Source organism: Callorhinus ursinus, unplaced genomic scaffold (genome assembly GCF_003265705.2).
Source record: "Callorhinus ursinus isolate GAN/ISIS: 27379988/994484 unplaced genomic scaffold, GSC_fseal_2.0 scaffold8, whole genome shotgun sequence".
Lineage (NCBI taxonomy): Eukaryota > Metazoa > Chordata > Mammalia > Carnivora > Otariidae > Callorhinus > Callorhinus ursinus.
The window spans coordinates 9805787-9818254 of record NW_027397070.1 but is presented as its reverse complement, the minus strand read 5'-3'; the positions used below and the strand labels follow the sequence as shown (position 1 = coordinate 9818254).

The following is a 12468-nucleotide window of genomic DNA, read 5'->3' as shown; positions in this document are numbered from 1 at the left end:
CATGGATGGACCTAGAAGGTTATGCTAGGTAGAAAAAGCCAAAGAAAAATACTGTATAGTATCCCTTATATGTGGAATCTAAAAAAAAAAAAAAAAAGCCAAACTCAAAGAAACAGAGAGTGGAATGGCAGTTGCCCAGGACTTGGAGGGAGATCTTACTCAAAGAGTAAAAATTTTCAGTACTGTACACTTGAAATCTGCTAAGAGTGCAGATCTTAAGCATTCTCTCACACACACACACACACAAAAGTAATTTATGTGAGGTAATAGGTGTGTTAATTAACTTGACTGTGGTAATCATTTCACCAAGTATACATACATCAAATCATCCCATTGTATACTTCCATATCTTACAATGTTGTCAGTTATACCTCAGTAAAACTGGAGGGAGAAAAGAAAACAGTAATGACAACAACAAAAAGACATCCAGATCTTGTATGGAATTTGGCCAAGAAATAAACCTTTTTCCTAACTAATATAAAATGAAAATACTTCAAGTCCTGTTTTACTTGCTGTGTTGGCTCTTGGCTCAATGTTTTAAACACCCAAGAAGTGTGGTGTAACTGTAGACAGTGACCGCTGTGGTCAGTCAGCACTATAATAATGTGTGGTTAACGTTTTGAATTGTTAGTCACTTGCTGTAGAATGCCACGAATACGCTACACCAGATGAGCGACACTGAAGAAAAAGATGATGCCCCAAGGAAAAATGAGCCAGCACCATTTATCTATGTGGGACTTCAAGTGGTGATTTTGAAAAAGGTAAATACCAACACTCACCCACCCCCAAAAGAAGCTCCACTCTGAGGTGCTGCTTCTGATCGCTGGGTAGGGCTCCCAGGCATTGGTGGGTTCTGAAATCCATTTGGAGTCCTCTTTTGCAGGAGACAGCTTGATGAGTATATGTTACTCAGATGGTGGAATTTGAGGAGAATCCAAGTCCCACCTGCCCCATGGTCTCCCTCACAAACCTGCTCTGGTTCCTAAATTACCTCAGGATTCACTCCACTCAGCTGGAAGCTAATGAATGTTTTGGAGGAGAGGTATCACCATCTGCCATCAGCAACCATTGATACCTGCGAGGTGGTGCCCGCTGTGAGACAGGCACTAATCAGACTAGTGGCAAGACAATTAGATTGAAGCCCAAACATGATCTAGCCATGGGAAATTGGCCAAGTCACTTAACGTCTCTCAGGTTCCTCATCTGCAAAATGAGGAATAACTGTTCTGCTTACCTAATACCGTTATGAGTGTCTAAGAAGTAAAATGCCACATTTGTAAGTGCCTTAAGAAAGAAGGAAAGGAGGAATGCATAAAGGGGAAGGGAGAAGGAAAAAGAAGGAAGAGAAAAGAAAAGAGGAAAAAGTGGGGGAAAGGGGAGTAAGGGATAGGAGAAAGAGGGAGAGAAAAAAAGGCAGGGAAAAGGAAGGGAGGAGGGAAAAATTGGAAAGAAAAGGAGGGAAAGCAGAAGGGGAGAAGCAGAGAGAAGGACAGGTGCAAGAGCAAAGGTATGAAGTTGTAAAAGAATGAACGCTCTGGAGCCTAAATTCCTCTGTAGGCTCTGCACTCACCTCAGCGTATGTCCTTGAGCAAAGCATTTATCCAAGTTTCCTTTTGACCCCCTTCACTTCTTTGCCCACCTCTCTCCCCCCACCTCCGGCAATCACCAATCTGTCCTCTGTATCTAAGAGTTTCATTTGTTTATTTTTTAAGATTCCACATACATGTGAGATCATACAATATTTGTCTTTCTCTGACTTATTTCACTTAGCATAACACCTTCAAGGTCCATCTATGTTGTCACTTCCTGGAAGAGGTAAACTCTGAAGGGGAAGGGAAGAAAGGCCTAGCGAACCAGACGATACCCAGAAGACAGAGACGGAATCCCTAAGTCCCCAAGGTAGACAACCCTGCATCATCAGTGGAAGAGAATTGCTCTTCAGCCAGAAATATCCACAGTGGACTATTAAATGAAAAGAAATAAGCCACCATAATATCTGAACTATTACATTTATTTTTCAAAGCCTCCCAAATTATTCTAGTGATCAGTCAGAATTGAGAACCATTGAACTAAATAATTCACATGTGATAATGGAGAGTAAATTTTTTTGCACTATGTGAAGTATAAGTGTATATAAGTGTACATCGAAAATCACTACAAACTTGCTATGGCTAAAAGAGGAACTTTTGAGGTTTTTCTACTAAGAATGACATGTTTGTAGTGATTTACACTCTCCTTGTTCACTTGACTTCCAAAAGGTGAGGGGAGTGTGCAAGCTAAGGCTGGACAGGGAAACAGAAGGAAAGGATCTTGAATGTGCCTTAAAGAAGTCTCCGTCTGGGAAGGAAGAGGGATATGGAGCCACTCAGAATTTAAACTAGGAAAAGGCATACTCTAAGTGCTAGTCTTCTAACAGAGTTTCCAAATATTTCCTTCTTTTTTGGCTTCCTAGAAGCCAAGCTCTTCTATTAATCTATAAATTTTTATATTTCTCCCATTTTTCATTGTATCTAAAAGCTACCTTTTAAAAATACACTCTCAGCCTAAGGGGCGCCTGGGTGGCTCAGTCAGTTAAATAGCCCACTCTTGGTTTGGGTTCAGGTCAAGTCTCATGGGTAGTGAGATTGAGCCCTGCATTGAGCCCCACATTGAGCCCCGCATTGGGTTCCAGACTCAGTGGGGCATCTGCCTGAAGCTTCTCTCCCTCTGTCCGTCCCCCCAACTTGTATGCACGTGCTCTCTCTCTCGCTCTAAAATAAATAAATAAATCTTTAAAAAATAAAAATAAAAATAAAAATACAGTCTCAACCTAAATTACTAAGGAGGCATATACAGAAAAGGTACATAGAGTAAGGCATTCAAATATTTTAGTCAAATGTGAGCTACTTTTGAGAAATGAGGGAAAAAGTATAATAATAATTACGCTTATAATAGCTAATTATGTGACAGGCACTGTTGGAATATGTATTAATTCATTTAATCTTTAAAGAACACTGGGAGGAAAAAAAAAGGAATCCTGGGAGATAAGTACTCATTCTCATTTTACAGATAAGGAACAGAGGTACCCAGAGTTGCCTAAGATCTTGCTGCTTTAAGTGGCAGAGCCAGGATTCAAACCTAAGTACGCAGACTCACTACAGAGCCTATACTCTTAACCTCCAAGGCATAACATATAATCCTCAAAATGTTTATATTTACATCTGGAACACAGACCCTCCCTCATTAACACACCTTTTCAGGCATCCTACCTTTGCCACTTTGGTTCCCCAGTAGCAGCCCAGAATTCAGCCAGCAAAGGAAAAAAGAGGAAGTGCTCACTCCAATAATCCACAATATGTGAGCCACGTACAGATCATGGAGAAGAAACTGTGCCTTGAAGAGCTTCTAACAACTCCTTGCAGTTTAGAGGCCACCAACTACAAACACCTTGCCTAAGAAAACTTGGTACAATCTGACACTGGTGGGCACAGACTAAATTTTCAATAAATTCTCATTGAACAAAGCAATACATACATCTCCCAACTATTCAGCCACCAGACCTGACATTTATTTCCGTACTACGACGCCAATGCTGCTCAGGGGGCAAAGGTGCTATGAAGACAATGCTGCTGATCAAAGTGAATACAGCTGCACAAAGTACATGGCATGGCAAGTATACAAGGAAGTACACAATCTTCATAATTGCTAGACCTCCTGTCCCCCTGGCCTAATTTTCAGTCTCTGGGCCTGTGGTAATTTGCATGGTTGCTTTATAAATACAGAATCAGTAAAACACTGTTGCTCCGTAGGGAAGCAGAACATTGCCTGGGAATTGGGAGTCCTGAGTCTCAGTCCTGGTAACTAGCTCTGATGGTCATTCACAGTCTCTGTGTTTCAGTTTTCTCATGACACAGGCCCTGCTGTTTCCGGACACTGTTATAAAATCGTCCCAAAGGGCGCCTGGGTGGCTCAGTTGGTTAAGCGACTGTCTTCGGCTCAGGTCATGATCCTGGAGTCCCAGGATCGAGTCCCACATCGGGCTCCCTGCTCAGTGGGGAGTCTGCTTCTCCCTCTGACCCTCTTCCCTCTCGTGCTCTCTATCTCTCATTCTCTCTCTCTCAAATAAATAAAATCTTAAAATAAATAAATAAATAAATAAAATCGTCCCAAAATAATAAAGACTACAGGCCAGCCTAGTGAAAACGGTGTAAGTTTTAGAGCCTGACAGACCTAAGTTTAAATCCCAGTTCTGTCACTCACTAGCTGTGTGATCACAGGCACAGTACTTGCCCTCCCTGAACTAGAAAGAAGATCTACTTTCTAGATCTACTGAAAAGGGTTAATAGTAAGCCCTCTCTCTTAAGATGGTCAGATAACTAAATGAGCTAATTATGTAAAGCATCTGGCACATATTGGTGCTAAATAAATGGTAATTATTGTGCTTGCTTCCCAGCCATTATTTCTCAGGGTAGTCTTATATAAATTAGAAACATCTTGAAGTCTTTGACAATGATTTTTTTTTAATTCCTACAGCATCTGACACAAGAACTGACCATGTGAATGGTGACTAGCAACAGCAACACAAGTACTAGTATTAGGAGCAGGACCGGCCACAGCAGCATCTAACATCAGCATCAGTGGCAATTACTGTCAGAGCATCAGGTAGCGGGCAACAATAACAGCAATAGAAGAAGAAAAGAAGAAGTATGGGGGAGGGGAGGGGGAGGAGGGGGGAGGAGGGGGAGGAGGAGGGAGGGGGAGGGGGAGGGGAAGAGGAGGGGCAGATGAAGGCAGGAGAGGAGGAGGAGGAGAAGGGGGGAGGAGGAGAAGGGGGAGGGGGAGGAGGAGGAGGGCAGCAGCAATAACAGCAGCGAAAAGTTCAATGCTTTCCTCACCTGTTGTTTCTTGTATTATGGATTACCCATCCCTCTACCAAGAAGATAAAGTCTCCCATGCAAATAAGCACTGCTCTATAGGCATTGGGTCAGTAAGAAATTGAGCAAACCCTGCTAGCTGAGGAAGCTCAAATGCTAAGGGATGTTAAATTCTCCATACTCGTTTCTCCATACTAGCCCTGTAAGTGGTCATCTCCATTGGTATTAGATGCAGCAGCTTTATGACACTATCAAAAGGAGAAGATACTAATGAAAGAAGCTAGTAGAAGTTTGAACAGAGCAGTGACACTGATTCATTCAGTATTTGAAAAGAAAAGAATTCTGGGCACTTGTGATCTCAAACTTTAACCTAGGTCAGAACTTTCTTCTCTGCCCCTCAAAACTCCCAAATCTTAAGAGATTACAATCCTCCAGGTTCAATGTCATGCTTCAGGAGTCAGGCAGAGAACACAAAGGCCCAGATAACTAGCTGGAAGAGAGGTCCACATTGGTCTTGGGTACCCTGAGATTGGGAGAGTGACCAGAGGGAAGCCAAGAAAATAAACTTAAAACACCTGATGGGTTCCTCTACCCATCCTCACAAGCAAGAGTTTCTTTCTGTGGTAAAGATTTTAACCTTTGTCTGAGAAAGTAACCAAGGGCACAGATGGGCTGGAATTTCCTCTTCTACTACATTCCTTTTTTTGTGCATGGCTTCTCTTGGGGAACATGGAGTAGAAAGTTCATTTAATAATATGTACATGGGTATATGTTTAAAAAGAAAACAATCACATAGAGCCAAACATGGGTAAAGCTTAACCATGAACCACACATAAAGAAACATTCTCTCAATAAGAGCAGTTCCAAAGGGGAAAGATATATCCACTAGTTAGCAAATATATGTATGAAAATACTACCACCCCCATCCAAATAACATACATACAAAACTCAGAACAGCCAAAGAAACACAGCACACCAAAATGACAACACACAGTAAAGTAAACATCCTAATGGAATAACTTAAAGGAATTAAAATAAGATATAATAAAGAAGACTCTGACTTACCACAACTGGATAGTATTTTTATTAATGTGCAGATGAGGGACAAAAATCTGCCCTCTGAGAACAGTCAGAAATCCTGTCTTCTGTACAGGCCCAATGAGCTCCCCACAACCCAGCGTTTTCCTCTTTCCTCAGCAATAGGAATTCAGAGGTCACAAAGAAGGTTCCATTTGGCTGAACCTCAAGGGGAGGAGCAGTTCTACTCAGAGCTCTCTGAGCAGACAAGACAATGGCTAGAAAGCTTGGGTCTCTCCCACTCTGCAGGCAACACACATGGGTAGGGATCTTGGGAATGGTGCTGGAAGAAAGTGTCCTCAAAGCAAACTCTGTCATTATTATCTCGTTACCAGGTCCCCAAGGTCAGTCAGGACTCACAGGTCTTAAAACTTCCCTGGGCTCCTCCAGGAACGGATTTCCTGATTCTAGATTCCTAACTTCACCAAGTTCAGTATTTGCCAACAGGGGGCCTCAGCTAGGTAATGGAAAAATACAGAATCTGGTGACATCCAAAGGTTGTGTACTAGCAAATATCCTTCAAATGGGGCTGAGGGTAAGCCAGAATGAATACATAAGTATAAGAATCTGAGTTAGTTTTGTGTTCGATCTAGTAACATGTCAGTCAGCTTCATTGGTGGCAGAGACTTCCTCATCCCTTTGGTCTCAAAGGCAGCAGAAGCCCCCAGAAATGCTGGGGGCAGGTAGTGGCAGGGCAGACAAAATGGAGGAACCTAGCAGAAGCGGAAGCAGAAGCAACACAGTGGGTGGGAAGAGGGAGAACACTGCCCCACCCCCACCACGAATATCCACTAGTTATCTGAATGATGAGATTTGCAGTTACTTACTAGCTTGGGCTCCAGCAGAGTGCTCACCCCTAAAACAGACCTAATGGTAACCCACCAAACATTCTGAAACACTATATAAATGTTCCTTGTTATCTTTACTATTATTACCAAAAAGATAATACCCAGACTCAACCATTTGGAAATTATATTTTACTCTTATTTGTTGTTTTTAAGCTATTAATGGTCCAGGCAGTTTCTTCATTGAACTTTAAAACACTTATTAGTCATGTCAAATATTCTCCATAGAAATTCTAGACCAATCAATAAAAGAGGATGGCAGGAGAAAAAAAACACATAAAAATTTGTCTTTCTCTTCAAGAAACATACTTTCCATTACTAAAGAAAACAATTACCACCCAGCTTGAGGTATTTATATTTGGCTGACTTTACCAATATTCAAGGCTATTCCAAGCAACTAGGAGTCAGTTTTTTCATTACAGCTATATGACCTGGAGGGCTATCTGAACAAAGAAAAACTATGCTCCAAATATCATTCCTGCTTCCACTCATACGTACACAGAAAACACATTTCTGGCAGTTTTAGGATACTTTTAGTTTTTTCCTTTATTCCAGCCATCATGGTTCATAAATACAGAGGTCTAGCCTCAGAGACTAAAAGTATTGCAGTATGTGATTCAGTACCAGACTCAGGCAGTGTAAGTATAAGGTGAGTTCTGGCCATTCCTAAGATTTTCCAAGCCTTGATGGGTAAAATCTGAAGGGAGGGGATAGTGGGAGGGAGGCTGCCATTTAAGTGCTGAAAGCAATTCTATCTGCCCAGATACAAGGAATTGAATTCCCTTTGGGGTACCGGCAGATCCTTTGTTTTGAAAAAAAAAAAAAAATCCAAATGCATCCTTGGTTACACCTACCAACTTTTTTTGAAGAATAATGTGAAATGATGTAAATCTTTCAAATTTAAAATATAAGTATCTGTTTGGTGGAGAAGATTTTCATTTTGGGTTGAGCTTGAAATAGTCTTTAGAAACACTTTTATCTTTTTTTTCAGACAGGAGCTATCTAAGGATAAGGTTCCCCTAAAGGGAGTGGATAGTCCCAATCCTTGGATGAGACAGAGACTTGGACAAAAAAAAAAAAATAGGGACTGAGAAAGCGTTAGACTGGGAGCAGAGGAATTTCATTCGCTTTCCAGGTCTTGGGGGAGGTATGCTTAGATTCTTATGAGTAGACATACTCTGAGCACTTTAGGGTATGGTTAGCTGGCCTCTGCCATACAGAAGTATGCAGGAAACTAGGAAGATGGACAATAGAAAGGCCCCTGAAGGTACCACAGAGCTACAGATTCTGAAGTTAGCAACACTGCTGTGGACTGAATTGTGTCCCCCCAAAATTCATATATTGAAGCCATAATCCTCAATGTGACTATATTTGGAAATAGAGCCTATAAGGAGGTAATTAAGGTTAAAAGAAATCAGGGGGGAGTGCTTATTGGACAGGATTAATGTACTCATAAGAAGAAATACCAGAAAGCTTGCTTGCTCTCTCTCACCCACGTGAGTACATACAAGAAGGAAGCTATGTGTAAATCAGGAAGAGAGCTCTCACCAGGAACACAATTGGTCAGCACCTTAATCTTGGACTTCCCAGCCTCCAGAACGGTGAGAAAATAAATCTGTTGTTTAAGCCACCTAATCTATAGTATTTGATTATGGCAGTCTGAGTCAACCAAGATACACAGATAGTAACTATTTCAGCATTCTTCTGGCATTGCATTTTTCTTTCATTATTCCTCTACCTGAAATAGTCCTGTTAAACCTGACGGTCTAGCAGATCTTTCTAGTATTTGAATGCCTAGTATACTCCAGGCACTGTGCTAGGCAAAGGAAAACAATGATGAATAAGATAGACATAGTCACTACCCTTATGAGTGGTCTAGAGAGAAAGACAATAAACAAATAACTATGGAAAATTCATGACAGTTGTGACAAGCTCTATCTTGCATATATGAGAGCATAAGGCAGTCTCTGCCATGCTGTGCAGAACTAAAGGGAGATCCTGCTCTCCAAGTGGCACAGCGTACTACAGAACAGACCAAGATCAGTGTGGTAATGGGGACAGCCATAGCCTGAGAAAGACCAGAGATGCCTGAGCCACGTGACAAGATGAGACAAGCACTAGCACAGAAGCTTGCTAAGGAGACTGGAACACTAGACTCAAAGTCCCATGAGGGGAGTGACCATCTCTCTCTTGTTTGCAGCAACATCCCCAGAATCTAGCATACCTTGGTACACAGGAGACACTTAATTAGTATTTGTTTTTGGATGGATGGACACAAGTGACAAGACCATAGGGGAAATCTCAGAAACAAATAGGGGGATAATCTCAGTGGACTACAGTTCTATACTCCAGTATATAAACATATTGTTGTAATAAGAGTATAAATAGAAAGTGACACGGGGACGCCTGGGTGGCTCAGTCGGTTAAGCGTCTGCCTTCAGCTCAGATCGTGATCCCAGTGTCCTGGGATTGAGTCCCACATGGGGCTCCTTGCTCAGCAAGGAGCCTGCTTCTCCCTCTACCTGCCCCTCCCCCTGCTTGTGCTCTCTCTCTCTCTCTCTCTCTCTCTGACAAATAAATAAAATATTAAAAAAAAGAAGAGAAAGTGACACATTATTACAATTCTCAAAGACATTCTAGGAACAGTGACTAAACATTTGTTTTGGGGACCATGTCAGAAATGCTCTGTAATAAATATCTGTTGTTTTTGTCCAACAGCCATTTCCAAAAGTTCCAAGAGATCCAAAGTTTCCTTTGAGAAAGAGGATCCAAAATTTCCTTTGGGAAACCACCCTCCACTATTCTCCAGTCATGTGGTTTCCATGGGATTGACTCCAACCCTAGTTCCGGGGCAGGGGAGGGGGTCCTAATTGGCTTAGAATAACAACGTATCCCATCCGTGTGGCTACACCGATTAGTTCCAGAATGGCACATAAACTAGTCAAAGCCAAGAAAACATGTTCACTCTACCTCTGGAGTTAATAGTGTGAGGATATGAACCCACAAAGTGAGCTGGTAAAGCTGACACCCAGACAAAGAAAGGCTGGAGACAGATCCCTGTGACAATATTTGAGCACTGGACCCAACCACACTGGAAGCTCAGCCTGCGTGTGGACTATATGTGAATCAGGACATTCCCATCTTACTGAAGGCACTTTAGTTTGTTTTTACTAGCACTTGTAATCTAGAGAATCCCAATGGACAGATGCCCTGCTTTCCCTGTCCTAACTCTCTTCTGGGCTGCAGCAGGTTGGGTCACAGGACCAGCGGGTCTCCTCACCTTAAGCTTCTCCACAAAGGCTGCTGGGGTTTCTCTGGCAGGTCGCCACAGTCATCCTGGCAGCAGTGAAGGTCCTGGGAGAGTTCCCTTTGCCCTTATGATTAAGGGCTGCAGCTTACAACCTGCCCTCCCTGCATCTGTTTCTACGGCAGGAAGGCAAAATGCCCAATGTGAGATAGATAGTAAAATCCCTGGTGTGAAGCTCAGAGTTATTGATGCAATAACATATTTCAGCTGTGTCCCTTTTTGTCCCCATCTCATCAGTGTAACAGCTACTCAAAACCAAGAATGGGGAACCTCAGGATCTCGGTGGCATTATAGAGATAGGGAGCATAGCCCCTGAAGGCAGAGGGGCAGTTCTGACTCTTCCCACACTGCCCTGCAGCCCAAGATTTGGCAGCCATGGCTCTTTGCTTTGGTTTCCCATCACAAATCTCCAGCACCCAGCCACAAACCTATGGCCTTAGGATGCTCTGAGCTGAATCATGTCCTCCAAAATTAATATATTGAAACCCTAATCCCCAATTTGACTGTATTAGGAAACAGGGCCTAAAAGAAGGTAATAAAGGTTAAGTGAGGTCATAGGGTGGTCCTAATCCAATGGGACTGATGATGGACAATAACTGTCCTGTCTTACTCTACCCCACGTAAAAAGAGATAGTCTGAGGGCCAACCAGGATGATGAGTCACTGCTGAGGGAAAGTAAAGTTGCTTGCTTAGAAAAGAGGAAATAGTGGTTTTCAAAAGCAAACAGGTGCAATGCTGAAGATCAAGCTAACCTTGTTCCGATTACCTCAAAAACTAGAAGATCAATGGAGAAGGAAAAGGTAAAGCTGGTTTCAGCTTAATATTCGAAAGCTCCCACAAAGGGTCACCCAACAATTGAAAGGGTTGCCTCATTGTGCCATCAAGCACCTTATTATTGAAGCTAGACAAGCAGAAGCTGAATAAGCATCTCTCGGAATTATCAAACAAGGGGCACCTGGGTCGCTCAGTCGGTTAAGCGTCTGCCTTCAGCTCGGGTCATGATCCCAGGGTCCTAAGATCGAGCCCCACATCGGGCTCCCTGCTCAGCAGGGAGCCTGCTTCTCCTTCTCCCTCTGCCTGCTGCTCCCCCTGCTTGTGCTCTCTCTCTCTCTGTCAAATAAATAAATAAAATCTTAAAAAGAAAAAAAAAGAAATATCAAACAAGTAATTCTCATTGTGGGGCATAAGGTTGAGCTATACAACTTCTATTTCTTCTTCCAACTTTATGATCTCATGAATCTATGACTAATAGATAATAATTAGGAACCAGGCTATTTGTTTCAAATCCCAGCTCTGTCACAAACTGTGTGACTGTGAACAGGTTACTTCCTCATCTGTAAAATAAGGGTACTAAAAGTGTCTTGTTCAACTTATGGTGGTTAAATGAGTTCGTATATATAAAGAACCTAGAACAGCACACAGCCCATGGTAAGCCAGTAAATGCTAACCATTGTTATTAATAGCTGAGTGACAACTTTGTGCTCAGCATTATTACAACTAAAGCAGGATACAAAAATATATGCATGGGTCTGGTCCTCAAGACTAATAAATGAAAGAAGGAGCAAGCAATGATAGCTACCAATCTTTCAGTTCCTAGTACAAATTGAACACTTTAGATACATCATCTCTAATCTTCTAGCAACCAGCAAAAGAGGCATTACCGTTCCTATTTAAAATGATAGAAGCCAAAATTATAAGAACAAGTAATTTGCAGCTAGTTATAAGGTGACAGGAGAATTCAAATCCACCTTTGTCAGGCTCCAAAGGGGAGTAGGCTCTTTTCATTCTAACTGCCATCTCAACACCAGTCTGTTCCTTTTTATTACCTAATTTCATCTTTGCCACAGCCTGTGAGTAAATAGAGTAGCCTCGGGACACCTGGGTGACTCAGTCAGTTAAGCATCTAACTCTTGATTTCAGGTCAGGTCTTGATCTCAGGGTCCTGAGTTCAAGCCCTGTGTTGGGCTCCACGCCAGGCATGGAGCCTACTTAAAAAACAAAAACAAAAACAGAATAGACAGTATCGTGTGGGAGTTGAATATATAGGCTCTGGAGTCAGGCAACCTACGGTCAAATGGTAGCTCTGTCATTTACTAGCCCTGACATTCAGTAAATTACTGAACCCAGGTCTCAGCTCCTCCATTATAGAATGAAAAGGTTGATAATAGTACCTCTACACAGAAAGTACCTAGCATAAGGCTAACAGTAATGAAGTGTTAGCTATTATTCTCATTCGCATTGATGAATAAAGAAACTGAGGCAAGAGGCACCTGGGTGGCTCAGTCAGTCAAGCATCTGCCTTCTGCTTGGGTCCTGCTTTGTCCTCTCCCTCTGCTGCTCCCCCTGCTTATGCACTTTCTCTCTCTCTATCAAATGAATAAATAAA

General features: G+C 42.2%; 1 protein-coding gene across 2 annotated transcripts in view; it reads right to left on the bottom strand.

Annotated features, from left to right (window-relative positions):
* Positions 1-12468, bottom strand: part of AKAP6 (A-kinase anchoring protein 6) — a 584567-nt gene that overhangs the window by 508253 nt on the left and 63846 nt on the right. The window contains exon 1 of one of the 2 annotated variants that reach the window (XM_073895063.1): positions 5919-6056. The exons of the other annotated variant lie outside the window; for it this stretch is intronic. The gene's annotated coding sequence lies outside the window, so the exon portion shown is untranslated. Of the gene's footprint in view, positions 1-5918; positions 6057-12468 lie in introns of those variants that run through there. 2 annotated transcript variants of the gene reach the window in all.